The sequence below is a fragment of the Pelodiscus sinensis genome, chromosome 14 (assembly GCF_052426305.1).
Source record: "Pelodiscus sinensis isolate ZL-2025 chromosome 14, ASM5242630v1, whole genome shotgun sequence".
Taxonomy (NCBI): domain Eukaryota; kingdom Metazoa; phylum Chordata; order Testudines; family Trionychidae; genus Pelodiscus; species Pelodiscus sinensis.
The window spans coordinates 13,716,329-13,731,939 of NC_143065.1; the positions used below are offsets into that span (position 1 = coordinate 13,716,329).

The 15,611-nt window shown below is 47.0% G+C and overlaps 1 protein-coding gene and 1 long non-coding RNA gene across 2 annotated transcripts in view; one reads left to right on the plus strand and one right to left on the minus strand.

Moving 5' to 3' along the window:
* TSPAN3 (tetraspanin 3) overlaps positions 1–15,611 on the plus strand; it is a 48,001-nt gene that overhangs the window by 7,609 nt on the left and 24,781 nt on the right. The window lies entirely within an intron of this gene.
* Positions 5,224–14,749, minus strand: LOC142818335 (uncharacterized). Its single transcript, XR_012895804.2, has 3 exons — positions 14,296–14,749; positions 8,763–8,889; positions 5,224–5,842 (listed from the first exon to the last, which is right to left on the minus strand). It is a non-coding gene; the product is annotated as an uncharacterized LOC142818335 (long non-coding RNA).

Sequence of the window (15,611 nt, forward strand, 5' to 3'; positions counted from 1 at the left end):
CTTTCTTGCAGTTTCCTAGTAGGCATTGTAAGAACTTGACTGTGCTTTTATTAAAATTCTGTAGAATAAATTGTTTTTTGATATATTCATTCTCTCCTAGAGGCCTGTATTATCCCCCTCCCTCCAACATTGGGGGTTCTTCCTTCATTTTGTCCTGGTAATAGTTCTAAACCTATATTCCTTTTCTATGAGAAGGAGAGAGAGAAAAAAAAGATTGCTGCTGAGGAAAGGCCCAGGTCATCTATATCCAGTTGCTGATATTCACTAATCCTGGCATCTGCACTGCATTGTCACTGGCCTTCATGCTTCTTTCCAGGCCTCTAGGTCAGAAATTTCATGATATGCCTGAGCTTCACTGGCATGGAGAACAAAAATTCAAAAGTGACTCTCAGATTGGTCCCACTGTGAAAACATGCATTAAGCTAGGGTATTAAATCATGCTAGTTTAGTTCCATCTTAATATGAAATAATATTGTAGCTGCTAATTCTCACATCTATATTTTGGATGAGTCACAAGGCATGTGTAAAAAATTAAAAAGACCTTCATGGAAACATTAACAGGAAATATCAGAGGCTGACCCTTCTGAGAGAATCAAGTTATAGCTGATAAGGAGATATTGAACTGATCTACCACTTAGCAACATTTCTTTTCCAGAAATTAATCTTGGTCCAAACATGACTAATGAAGGAAGAAAGCCTTAAATTATAAACTTATATCTCACCAATATGGCATCAGGTTCTCTTGTGCAACGAAAGGACCGCACATTTTTTAAATCTAGGGACATGTGGCAAATATTTATGAAGACAGGCTGTAAAGGAATTTAGCTTTTTGCTGGTACAGATAAATGAGCATCTGAAGTCAGACAGCATCCATCAAACTTTAGAAGAAACAGTAGGATATCACTAGTAAATATTTCTAGAGAATTTTAAACAATTACAATGGATTAAAGAAATACTAAAATCTCACTTGTATTTAAGACTGGATTTAGTAAATGATGCACGTATAAGTCTGACTTAATAGGAAAGATTCTGGAACTAAGGACGCACTAGAGGAACATACAAAGTTGTAGCTTTTAGGATTGTTGCTATCCTGCCTCAAAGGAATTACACCACTGTTGGTAAGGCAGCATGAAGCCTTTAGTAAAAAGGCAAAACAAAAACAGGTATATGATCCAAGACATCCATTGCACGGATGCTTTTCTTCAGTAGGCTGAAGTGCAGAAACTGCTCTGCCTCTACCCCAAAATACCTCTGGGAAAGGCTACACAGTATTAAAATTGCAAGAAATGCTGCTGATTTTTGGAGAATCTGGTCCCTACAGAACTCCAGTGTGTGTGTATCTGTGTGGTGCGCACCTCTTTGATGCCAGTAAATATTGATGACAATATGTAAACCAGTGGAAGCTGAGGAGTGACCCCAATGTAAATGTGAAGAATATAGGCAAACGTTTGAACATTGCCTGATATAATGCTCTCTGTCAACATACTGTACTCCTGAGGAACTGAGTTAAATGATAACACCAGGTCTTAAAACAATAACCTGGGGTAGGCAATAATTTTAATGTGGTGGGGGCACTACAAGAATTTGGCAAGTGGTCGAGGGTTGCATTTTTCTATTAATGGAGAGGGATGTGGGATCAGTTCTGAATAGGGGGATTGTGGTGCAGGAGAGGTTGTTTTAGATCCAGGAGGGAATTTGGGGGGAGGGAGGGATGACCCAGGGCAGGAGGAGGGGGAGGGTCCAGGAAATAGTTTGGTTACAGGAGAGGATTCTGACCTCCAGGAGGGGGTACAGAGTTTGGGTTGTGACCTAAAACAGGAGGTGAAGTACTAGGGGCTTACCTTAAGTGGCTCTCAGCCAGTGGCTCAGAGGGACCCTTAGGCAGGCTCCCTGGCTGCTGTGCTACTCAAAGTGGCCAGCTACTGGGGCCAACATGTCTCTGCATGGCACACCCTTTGGGGGAGGGAGAATGAGGCAGTGGGTCTCTGCATGTAGCAAGTACTGCCTAGGCAGCCAATGGGAGTTAGAAGGGTTGTGCTTGGGGCAGGGTTAGCACACAGAGGCCTCCGGCTGTATAAGGAATATGTGCTACACAGATGCACACATGCTGGACCCAGCTGCTGGCTGTTTTGAGCAGCATGTGGGGTTGTAGCAGGCAGGGAGCCTGCCTAAGGGTCCTGCTGGGCCGCAGGATACTGGCAAAAGAGAATATTGTGGTAGGCCAAATCTGAATGTGTGTCAAGCTGAATCCGACCTGCAGGCTGTATTTCGTCCACCCCTGTGATAAACTATGATCATGAGCTCCAAGATTACTTTGGTAGCTTCCTATTTTTTGTTTCTGAGTACTGTAGGTCAGGAAATTAAGAAGATATTAAGACTAAGTACCTATACGTGGAAATTTCAGAATAGAAGGATGTGTTTACGGAAATGATATTTGAATAACAATTTTACCAAAAATATTTGTTTTAATATATTTCTAATGTGGGGGGGGGGGGCGGAACAAATATACTGGGGAGGTTAAAAATCTTGAAGATCGAGATCTGCCTAAGCTCCTGTTATAATATATGTGGCTTACGTAAATCAATAACTAATGAGGTCAGAGCAAAAAAAGCCCCTTCCTGGTACCTTCTAAGACAATGAAACGTGCTACTTAATTCTTATATGGTGAAAACCTCCAATCCACATCAATCCAGTTTTCTGTAAGGAGAGGAGACTAATCTTTAAGAGAAATTTTTGAGAAGTTCATGTTGCCAGATCAGTTTATAATAGCACTTTGTTCCTTTTTGCGTTCTCTTCAGCTGTCTATTGTATACCTTTCTCAGGTGTCAGTAGAAGTAGAACGTTCTCAGCATCTATTCTTTCACTGTGACAATTCTGCCACTGCTGCAGTAATGACAAAAGTAGGATTTTTTAATTATTACAGTATTGCATGATCTCAAGCTTGCTTTTGTAGACAATGCCCCTGTTGGCACAGCTGTACTAATATAGCTGTGCTACTATAAATTTGCTTGGTTAGATGCTCTATGTCAGTGGTCACCAACCAGTAGATCAGGATCTACTGGTAGATCTTGGAGCCTCTGACAGGTGATCCTAAATGGTTTGGTAGCCCAAGAGGCTACCAAATGCCAGAACTGCTCCTCTCCCACTGCTGCTCCTCTCCCACTGCTGCTCATCAGCTGCTGCTCATTCAGCTGCTTCTCTCCCACTGCTGCTCATCTCCTGCCCTTTGCCTTGGAGCTGTTCCCTCAGGAGCCCTCCTGCTTTCTGTGTAGGGCAGGGGAGGCAAAGAAGGGGCGTTGATGTCAAGGTGCCCCTCTCTCCCACTCTGTATCCTCTCTCACCAGAACAGAGAGGGGGCACAACAGAACTTGGGGTGGAGTTTGTTGGCTGCTTTTAGAAGTGATGCAAAGCCAGGGTGAGCCTGCCTCTAGCCCCAGTGCACCATCACCTAGGAACCACCTGAGGTAAGCCGTGCCCAGCTGGAGCCCACATCCCAAACTCCTACCCCAGTCATGAACCCTCTCCTATATCCCAAGCTCTTGTCTTAGACCCGAGCACCCCTGCATCCAAATGCCTTCCCAGAGACTCCACCTAGAACCCCCTCTGAAACCCTAACTGCCTGCCCCAAGCTCAGCTCAGAGTCCCCTCACACTCCAAATCCTTTAATCCAAGACCAAAGCCTGTACCCCAACCTTCTTCCCCAGCCTGGTGAAAATGAGGGATGGAGGATAGAGTGAGCAGGGGTGGTACCTCAGAGAAGGTGCACAAAGGAGATGGGGCAATGATATTTAGGTTTGAGGTAGATCCTGGATTGCACTTAAATTCAAAAAGTGATCTTGTGCTTAAAAAGTTTGGAGACCACTGCTCTATCTTGATGGGAGTGAGAGATCCTATGACTTGAAGGGACCTAGGGAGGTTATTAGATGCAGTTCTTTGTTACTGCCACTTGTTTAGGTGATTTTTCTAAGTGAGTGGTGATAGCTATGTTGGCTGAAGAGTGTCTCCCTCCAACACAGTGCTGTGTGTACAAGTGCTTATTCCAGTGTAATTTTTATATTGCTCTGGGGGGTGGGTTTTTTCCACACCCCTGAGCAACACATTTTTGCTGACATAAAGCAGAGTAGGTATGGCTTTAGTCACAAAATAGTAGTAGCGTTAAGAAGCATTATTGAGAGAGTGTCATTTAGCTTAATTTTGTGTAAATTTTATTTTAAGTGAAAATCATGAGAACAGTTCTGCAAAGCCTCTGAACACCCAGCTCAAAATAGTTAAAATTAAATAATGGTATTAAATCATAAGAAATCATTCTAAAACCACAGAAGAAGCTTGGACATGTGGAATATAGTGCAAAATCTTATATACTGTCTTTACAAGAAGACTGTGCCTACCTTCTTTTCTTAACAAAAACAATTTAGGGTGTCTAATGAAAAGTGGCGTAACGGGCAGTAAGTAAGTAATGAAAAGTGAGCTAAACAAGAAAAGGCTAATCTTGCACATGACTAAATTAGCTGACAAATCCTCTTCTGTGGTGGTAGCTGGAGAATTGTCTCCATTTCTCTTTGTAAGTTAAAGTCAGAAGTAATTCTCAAGTGTCTTTCAGAGAGCATAGATGAGCTACTGGGCTATCCAATGGGAATCATTCAGCTGAAATCTTGCTCCTGGATCCACTTGTCATCTCTTACTGTGAAAATGGCTTAATTTCTGCTGCTGAAGCTGTTAACGTGAAAATCAGCAGGCCCTTTTGGTGGGAGGAAAAAGTGTATATTCTGGGAACCTATACGTGAATAGCTTAAACATTTTTTATAACTGATGGGTTTTTTTAAAGCTGCCCTCTTGAAACTGATATGGCATGTTTGAATTATTTCATTTATTTTGAGACAAATTTTCTGTCAACACATGTAGTCTGATCTTGGGAAGACAAATACTTAACTTTAAACCCACTAGTAGGTCCCACTGAACTCATTTAAAAAACATGATTAAATAGTTGCAAGATTAGGGCCTTAAATGTTTCCACTCCTGTAAGTTGTTATATTATTTATTTTCATAATGTATTTTTAAACTGTTTATAGCCAGAAGCAGCAAAAACAAGTCAGAAGGCTAAATGTGCTATCTCTGAATAGTGCTTCAAATTTGAAATATTTTATCCAGCAAAAGAACACTTTACTGCATGGAAGAATCTTCATTGTTCTTGTGCAGTGCAAGGAATCTGGAAACAATGGAGGATTAGATCAAGTGTTAACCCTTCCCTATCCTTTTCCCCCACTCCCTCCTTCCCTATGATTCTATGAATACCAAAAGAATGAGGGTGATAGGACTCTATGTGTTTGAGACTTTCAGCCCAATGATTCTCTGATTACAGGAAGCAGTGTTACTTGGTATGTATATATAATGCTACTAGCAGATGAGGCCCGTCATTGACTGGGCAGAGTCATTCTGTGTAGATTACACGTATAAAAAAATTCAAGAAATTAAATATATATATGTAGTAGAATCTTACATTAATGTGCTTGAAAAAGGGAAGAAAAAAGTTTTAAATTTGTAAGATTTCAGCGTCAAATATTATTCACTTTATTGAATTACCATACATAGTAAATTTGATTCAGAAACTTGCAAAGCTTCCATTCTTCTTCGAGTGATGTCCCCGTGGGTGCTCCACTACAGGTGTCGGGCTCGTCCCGGCGCCGCAAACCGGAAACTTCTTCATAGCAGTAGCCCCCTCCGGAGGGCCGCGCGTGCGCAGTGTGTCCCGCGGCGTTCGCGCCTTTTCTGCGTCGCGCGGCCCGACCCGCCAGTTCCTCCTAACCGTCCACGGCCGCAGACGGATCTGGAACACGCTCCTCTCCTGAGGAGAAATCGTTTAGTCAAAAATTAGATATATGTTCAGTTGTTTTCCCAGTTAGCCCCTTCCCAACGTAGTGTTAGTCAGTTTTATATAGTTATTTAGTTAGTTAGATTGGTTAATTGTTTATAAAAAAAAAAAAAAAAAAAAACCCTGTTACTTCAACCCCCTGTTTTAATCCCGGGGGTTACACCCGAACAGCGAACCATGCCCGGTTCTCCCGGGTTCAAGAAGTGCGCATCATGCGGCGAGGCTATGCCCGTGTCGGATGGCCACTCCCGCTGCATTCGCTGCCTAGGGGAGGGCCATATCCCTCAGAAGTGTGGCCATTGCGCCAAGCTAACGGCGCGCACGAGGCGTGACAGAGAGATGCGCCTTAAAATGCTCCTCTTCAACAAGGCTCTCCAGCCGCCGCCGACAACGGAGCGAGAGACCGAGGGTACGCACAAGACCAAAGAAAAGGCCTCCGCTTCGTCCAGGAGCCTAAGTGCGGCAGATTCGAGAGCCGCGTCGGGCCACCCACAGGCGATGGAAAAGCCTTCCAAAGCCCGTAGCACATCGGCGCCGAGCCCCGCACTCTCTCTGGCATCGGCCCCGCCAACCCGTCCGGAGTCGGCACCATCATCAGCGGCACCGAGCCTCCGAGCGGCACCGCAGCCGGATTCGGTGCGGTCCTCGGCACCGAGGCAATCGGCACCGTCGGCGCATGACCGTGCCCCGACTAAGATGGCACCGGTGGCCGACCCGGCACCGAAGCCTAAACAGGCACCGAAGCCTAAGCCGCAACAACCTAAGGCACCGGACACGGCACCGAGGAAACACTCGGCACCCAGATCCCATCCAAAGCCTAGCGACGCAGCCATTCCTCATCCTCAGGGCGCGTCGGCACCGCACCGACCGATCGCTGGAAGTGGAGGAGCCGTCCCAGTCTCCCGTTTCGGCACCGGATCCGACGACCTTACACCCTCAGGTGTCGGGACAAGAAGTGCTTCCGCCTTCCTCACCTCCTGCGCCTCAATCACCACGCCTTCCAGGGGAAATCTCTGATGGGGCCTCACTTATCTCGATCCCAGATAGCCCGGTCCCCCATACTTCTACAGCGGTACCGACGAAGGCACAGAGGAAAACACACCACCCTCGTACCCCTTCTCCAGGTTCGGACAGGGCAGCCTTCTCGCCTGGACCTTCGATTTCACCTCAAAGACGGCGGAGCCACTATCACGAGTACTCTCCTGCACGCCGTTACTATAGATCCCCGAGAAGGTCCATCACACCGCCTCACTATCACCGATCATACTACTCCAGATCGCCGTACCGTTACTCGTACCGCTCTCGTTCCCCTCGATCACCTACCCGCTCCCGCTATTATCGTCATAGGAGCACTCTGTCCTATTCTCCACAATACTCTCATCGTGCGTCTCGTCACCGCTCACCGCATTCGGAGCGTTCACGATCAATATCGAGGCGCTCACCCTTGTCTCCGAGCGAACAGCAAATATATTCGCCAACGACCCAAGGCTCTATTCCACCGGCTCAACGCCCACCAGCGCCTACGGGAGATGCGTCCACGACTTCGGTCCCACAGGACGATACCACTCAGTCACCAGTGGCGGAACGCCAGTCAGTGGCCTCCCCGACAGATGTCGCTTCCTCTTCTCCTGACGATGCGGTGTTTAATGACGAACCCCCTCTAGCAGATGATTACAAACAGTTCCATGAGCTTTTTACACGGGTAGCAGATTCACAGAACCTACGCACCTCGGGGGCGCCTCCAAAACACCATCCGCTGCTCAGAAATTTACAACATTCTAGTAAATCCAAGCTAGCTCTTCCTTTCGATGCCGCGATATTGGAGGTAGCCAATGATATCTGGCAAACTCCGGCGTCTATGCCTCCTACCAACAAACGCACGGACAGAAAATATTTTATCGATGCCAAGGATGCAGAGTTTCTCTTTACCCATCCTGTTCCAAACTCTATCGTGGTTGACGCAGCACAGCAAAAGGCGAGATCCGCGCAGGCGAGGAATCCCATCGCGGACAAAGAGGCCAAACGCTTGGATTTGCTAGGCAGAAAGGTCTATTCATCTGCAACGGCCACATTGAGGATGGCGAACTACTCCGCCCATCTTGCCAACCACGACTTCGACAACTATTCGAAGTTAGTGCCGCTCATACAGCATCTCCCACATTCCAAAAGGGAGGTACTGAAGGCCATAGTGCAAGAGGGTTACACAGTGGCCCGTAATGCGCTCCAGATATCTCTCGATATCGCGGACTCAGCCTCCCGCACTACCGCGACGTCCATCGTCATGCGACGAGACTCTTGGCTCCACGTGGCTTCAGTGCCAAAGGATCTACACCCTAAAGTGGAGGACCTCCCATTTGACCGAGCATCCCTGTTCGCTCAAAACACAGACCAAGTGTTTCACTCAGGAAAAGACTCTAGAAATACGTTAAGAACGCTAGGGATGTACACCCCGCCCTTCAGGCGCAGGAGAGCCTGGCCATATAACAGGCAGAGGCCGCCTCCTTCTTCGGCTTCCTACTATACCAACCAACGATTTAGGCCATACGACCAGCATAGACAGAGGCAGCGCCCCCAACGTCGCCGCCAGCAATCTAACAAGGCCAACAACCAGCAACAATCTAGGCAGCAAGTTTGACGGACTGATCGAGAGTCTGCGAGCCATCCCTCAACTAGAACCCAACGCGAGAGTAACCAAACTCTTCAACCGCCGTCTGTATCCATACTCCCTTCGTTGGTTTGCCATCACCACAGACCGCTGGGTCAGGGAGATTGTAACCTCAGGACTCACCATTCCGTTCTCCACCTTGCCTCCCACCAACCCTCCCTCCCCACCCCTTTTCAGGGACCCCTCCCACGAAAACCTGTTACGACAGGAAGTAGTTCACCTGCTTACCATAGGTGCGGTGGAAATAGTTCCTCCCGAATTCCATCGCAGGGGGTTCTATTCCCGATACTTCCTCACAGAGAAAAAGTCGGGGGGATGGAGGCCGATACTAGACCTTCGCGGTCTCAACCGCTACCTGCGAAGATACAGATTCAAGATGGTTACTCTGGGTTCCATCATTCCAACACTACAAAAGGGGGATTGGTTCGCGTCTCTCGACCTGCAGGACGCATATTTCCACATTCCTATCCATCCAGCTCACAGGAGGTTTCTGCGATTCACCGTCGGAGACGACCACTACCAATATGCGGTACTTCCCTTCGGCCTATCCGCAGCTCCGAGAGTATTTTCAAAGACCATGGCAGTCATAGCGGCATACCTCCGTCGAGCGGGGATCACCATCTTCCCTTATCTCGACGACTACCTCCTCTCGGCACCTTCGAGAGAACAAGCCGAGATGTCAGTTGCCACTACAAAAGGCATCTTCGAGACCCTTGGCCTAATTATCAATCTGCCAAAATCTACTCTAACTCCGGCCCAGTCCATCGTGTTCATTGGGGCCAGACTAGACTCTACCACTGCTATGGCGTATCTGCCTACGGACAGAGCCGACACCATTCGAGACCTATCGAACGTCTTGCTCACGGCCCCGAAGGTCCCTTACCTTACCTGCCTGAAACTATTGGGCCACATGGCCTCTACCACATACGTCATAGCCCATGCTCGCCTCCGTATGCGATGTCTGCAACATTGGCTCCTCATAGCCTACAAACCGGGCATTACCAATATCAACGCTTTCATAACCATCCCTGCCCGAGTCAGGAAATCGCTCGTTTGGTGGACTCTACCTGCCAATACTCTAGCAGGCGTTCCATTCCGGATCCAGCCCCCATCCATTCAACTGACCACGGACGCGTCCCTAATAGGCTGGGGGGCGCATATGTTGCACTACCGGACTCAGGGACTGTGGTCCCATCAGGAATCCCTACTCCATATAAACTTCCTGGAGCTCAGGGCAGTCTTCAACGCATGCCGCCACTTTGTCCACCACATACAGGGGACCACCATACAAGTCCTTACCGACAACATATGCACGGTTTACTACATCAACCGGCAAGGAGGGACCCGGTCCAGGACTTTGTGTGCGGAAGCAGTGCGCCTGTGGAACTGGGCGATCCGCCACAGGATCGCGCTCATAGCTTCCTATCTCCCCGGCAAAACCAATATAATTGTGGACACGCTCAGCAGATCATTCCACTCCTAACACGAATGGGAGCTCCTTCACTCTGTAGCCCTCGATCTGTTTCGGGCATGGGGTTACCCAGAGATCGACCTCTTTGCCACTCGCGACAACAGGAAGTGCCGCTATTACTGTTCGAGAGCGGGGATAGACAACCAATCCTTGGGGGATGCCTTCCTTCTCAACTGGGGGGCGTACCATCTCCTCTACGCTTTTCCCCCAATCCCGCTGATACCACGGGTAATACAGAAAATTCTATCAGACTCGGCGACAATAATCCTGGTGGCTCCCTTCTGGCCGCGCCAGACTTGGCTCACGCAACTCATGCAGATGTCGGCGTCCAGACCTCAACGTCTTCCACGGATCAACAACTTGATCTCACAACAAAACGGCAACCTTCTCCACCCGGATGTCGACCGCTTGCACCTGACAGCTTGGCTCCTAACTGGCTCCAGGGCCTAGAATTAACCTGCTCCCAAGCGGTCATGGATGTACTCGTGCAAAGCAGACGCCACAGCACCCAACGATCGTACATCTATAAGTGGCGTCGCTTCTCAGCCTGGTGCCAGCCACAAGCCATTAACCCCCTAAATGTGCAGATCCAGCGTATTCTGGACTACGTCCTGCATTTACACTCCCAAGGATTGGCCGCTGCTTCGCTAAAAGTACACTTGGCAGCTATTTCGGCTTTTCACGCTCCCATAGAGAGCTTTTCCGTTTTCTCTCATCCACTTACGAAGAAATTTCTCAAGGGAATTTCCAATATTTGTCCACCGCACAAGCCTATCCCGCAGCCATGGGACCTTGGCCTTGTACTGGACACCCTTACCCGCCCACCATTTGAGCCACTTGCGACTTGTGAGTTACAAATTCTCACGATAAAGGTTACCTTTCTCCTGGCGATAGCCTCAGCTCGGCGAGTTTCAGAGCTTGCAGCACTTTCAGCGGACCCTCCATACACGATGTTCACTCAGCAGGGAGTCTCACTGAGATGTCATCCATCCTTCTTGCCAAAAGTCAACTCGTCCTTTCATGTCAATGAACCTATAATCTTCCCTACTTTCTACCCCAAACCACACGCTACACCGGAGGAAGCCCGCTGGCACACTCTGGACATTAGAAGGGCATTGGCATTTTATCTTGACAGAACACGTCCATTCCGGAAGTCTCCGCATTTGCTATTATCACTCGCTAATCGCTCTAAAGGTCATCAGCTGTCGTCCCAACGTGTTTCCAAACATATAGTTAACTGTATCACCCGTTGCTACACTCTCAGAGGGAAATCTCTGCCCTGTCCGCTAACCGCGCATTCAACCAGAAGTATGGCTGCCTCCACGGCTTTTATGAAAAATGTATCACTTAGGGACATATGCAGGGCAGCGACATGGTCGTCCGCATCCACCTTCGCTAGACACTATGCCCTTGACCGTCTCAAGGAGGCAGACACAGCAGTCGCTCAAGCAGTCCTTTCGTCCGTGCACAAGTAAATCCGAAGCACAATCAGTGCGAGGGTGACTGCTTCATACTCACCTGTAGTGGAGCACCCACGGGGACATCACTCGAAGAAGAAGAAAAGGTTACTCACCTTGTGCAGTAACTTCTGTTCTTCGAGATGTGTGTCCCCGTGGGTGCTCCACGACCCGCCCTCCTCCCTGCTTCGGAGATCTCTCTTGTATCTTGCAGATGTTCCGGCTAGGAGGAACTGGCGGGTCGGGCCGCGCGACGCAGAAAAGGCGCGAACGCCGCGGGACACACTGCGCACGCGCGGCCCTCCGGAGGGGGCTACTGCTATGAAGAAGTTTCCGGTTTGCGGCGCCGGGACGAGCCCGACACCTGTAGTGGAGCACCCACGGGGACACACATCTCGAAGAACAGAAGTTACTGCACAAGGTGAGTAACCTTTTCTTACTCATTCCATAACTAAATTCAGTTATTTTGTGATTTTTGTAACGGTAAAGTTCTTTGCACTAAAATAACAGTTGAATAGGTGACTCAATTTTAATTTTGTTAGCAAATATTTTTATGAACTCAAATCATGTCATTTTTTTTCAAATTGGAAAAACAAAAATAATTATGTAAACCTTTCACCTAGTATATTCCAGTGTAAAAAGTAGTGCATGCAGCTAATTTAGGTGGCAGGATTGTTTATGCAAAATTTGGTATCTGTAAGTAATGGCAAAGTATGCCTTTATTTTGCACAAACAAATCCATAAACTCTTCAAAATGTATAGTAGATGTTCAAATGAATCTTATTCTCCATGTAAACATAAGGCTGAACTAATGCAGTCTTCATTCTAAATGGCGGTGTCAGTTGTGGTTACCATGACGTGGTATGCAGCATATATACGGGTTACATTGCTTTTGATTGTTTTAGAAGAATCTAAGTCATGCAAATTAAGTGCCTTATACAGAAACAATTCCTACCACTTGTTTACAAGCTCTTCTAAACAAACTTTCAGTGTAAGATATAACAGTCGCTCTAACATGCTTTCAAAGCATACAGACTATGAAGGGTTATTAGGCTATCAGATCTTACACTTCAAACAGTTTGTTCAGAAAAGCTTGCATATAAGCCTCAACTTAGTTTGTGCAAATTAGGGATGTAATAGTGTACAGGTGACCCCCGACTTGCGACGTGATTGGTTCCCGGTGAAGCGTCGCAAGTCAGGGGCATTGTAACTTGAACCCTCATTGACGATAGGTGCCGTGTTCCGTTGTAAATGTGGGCCGAGGACATAAGTTGGGGTTTTTTAGCCCCTTCCACGTTTAAGTGCGGGAGGGTCACAACTCGGGCAGTCGCAACTCGGGAGTTTCCGGTACTCTGATTTAACTGATAAGCAGAAGCTTATAGATTAATACCATAGAGTACACACATTTTCCCCCTTCCTTCCCTCCCTCTCCTACCCCGTACATTTTTTAGCAGCCTGGCTCATTGCTGGCTGGCACTGGGTCTGGGACCTACACCTGCTGCGGCTCTGCATTTTAAGTGTATTAGGAGCCAGGCGGGCAGACAGCCTAGATCAGTTCCGGCTCGTGCCTGGTCTGGGAGCTCAGTCCTCCCTCTCACCCTGCCCCCAGACAGGGGCTACTGCCACCCCACACTGCTGCCTCTGTATCGGAGGTAGCAGTGCTGGGTAATGAGGAGCTGGTTTTTAAACTGGCTCCCCTCATTCACTAGCTCCCACCTGGGCACCCTATGCTGCTGCCTCTGATATAGAGGCAGCAGTGTGGAGTGGCAGGGGGCTCCTTGGGAGTGGGGCCCAAGTACACGGGCTGCTGGCCCCACCCCTGGGGACTATAGAATAGTCAAGTAACCAATAAGAATTCATGAGGTTAATCAACTATTCAGTGAACTGATATTTCACATCCCTGGTACAAATGGTAAAAATAAGAGGAATATCTTAATCCCCATGGGTATGTCTACACAGCAGAGTTATTTCGAAATAACAGCTGTCATTTCAAATAACTTTACTAGCGTCTACACAGCCAAACCGCTATTTCAAAATTAATTCGAAATAGCTGAGTGCTTATTTCGAATTTGGTAAACCTCATTCCACAAGGAATAACGCCAAATTTGAAATGGCTATTTTGACGCTATCTTTTAAAAAAGCAGATCACTTTTTCAATGCGCTTTTGCTGTGTAGATGCTCTCTTTCAGAAGTTTTGGGGTTTTTTGGAAGATCTCTTCTGGGAAAGCTTCTTCCGAAAGAAGCCTGCAGTCTAGACATAGCCCCACACTCCAACCCCTTTGGCCCAAGACCAGAGCCTGCACTCCAATCCTCTACCCCAGCCTGGAGAAAGTGAATGAGATTCGGGAAGGAAGGGGGATGGAGTGAACAGGAGGGTAAGGCTTTCGAGAAGGGGTGGAATAGGGACGGGGCCTCAGAAGTGGGGTATGGAAGCTGGCAAGGGTACTTGGGTTTGAGGTTCATCTTACTTTGTGCTTAAATTGAAAAAGTGATCTTGTGGTTAAAAGATTGGAGACCACTGCCCTAATCAGGGCAGTTGCTACACTTCAAAGCACCGACCCCGTGCTCGCCATGACGTTTCAAAGTGTCAGCGCTGTGTGGATTCCCCTGCTGACTCTGTGCTCTATGCAGCGCTGTCACTTGTATCCTGGAGATTCCTCACCCCCATCTTCCTTGCTGTCTCTTTCTGGGGGGGGAGAAGAACTAGTCGACTACCTGACTAATCGTTCATATCCCTACTCCTATGAACTGTGTTTTCTTGGATGGGGGGAGGGGGGAGAAGCCACTTTAAAATTTCATTTAAAACACTACAGAGAAGAACAAAGAGGCTCACAAATGGTGCTGATTTCAGTCTTCCTTTGCGCTCTTCATATCTGGTGACAGCTGCAGATTTTTTTTCCCCCCACTGCCACCTTGCCAAATACCACATTCCCGACAAGCATCTTAATTCTTTGAAGTGGGGTATGACATCACTGGCACATTCAGATGTTTCATTGCTAGGCAACACAATATAATCCCATTGTTCCTTGGGCTCCTTTGGTTCTTCGCTTTGTATCCCAAATGTGCGTGTCTGCATTGTTCCATAGCATAAAATGCTAGCATATTAGTGTTTCTAGTTCATCTTTTCTATGTGCTGAATACCTAACTTTGACTGCAATAAGCCATTAAACACATTTGTGTTACAGTGCTTCATTTTTGTGTTTTTGCTCCTAGCTGATTTTTTTCATTTATCTTAATATCTATAGAGTACCTTATCTGGCAGAGGTCTAGGTTGGACATTAGGAAAAACTATTTCACTAGGGGGGTGGTGAAGTACTGGAATGGGTTACCTAGAAAGGGGGTGGAATCTCCGTCCCCAGAGGTTTTTAAGTCTCAGCTTGTTGACAAAGCCCTGACTTGGGTAGGGGGCTGGACTTGATGACCTCCTGAGGTCTCTTCCAGTTCTGATTCTATGTATTCCCTGTGGACAAATTGGAACTTATTAGATGACTAATTGGAAGAGGTTTTGAGATTCCTATTACTTCTCTGCTTCATCAGCTCTATCTATAAAATAGAAGTGAAATACTGCTGAGGTGAGCCACCTACAGAACCATGCTTAGAATTAGGGAGTGCCTAAATCTCATTCTTGTTTATTTTTTGCATTCAGAGTAACAGTCTGAATGTATAATTGAATTTTCTGTGTTTAACTTGTTAATTCAGCAGGAGCTTTCACTCCTAGCCCTGCTATTATGGTAAATGTTATTTATGTGAAAATCTGGCAGATACATAAAAATTAGTCTCTTTTGCCTGTTTTTGACAAGGGAGAGAGGAAACTGCTTTTTAAGTTTTTAAACATAGTTCAAACGTCTTCAGATATGTTAATAGTTGTTATAAAGAGGACAGTGATAAATAGTTGTTATAAAGAGGACAGTGATAAATTGTTCTCCATATCCATTGAAAGGAAGGCAAGACTGTAAAGCCTGTGACAAAGGCAAAAGTTAGATATCAGGGACAATGATAAAATATAAGTTCTGGAATAGGATCCTAAGGGTGATTGTGGGATCCCCATAATTCTGCAACCTATTCTTAAAAACCACTAAATACCTGTTGCATGTGTGTTAAGGTTTACTCGGTCCCATGTCAACACAGGTTTGGACTTGTTGACCTCTT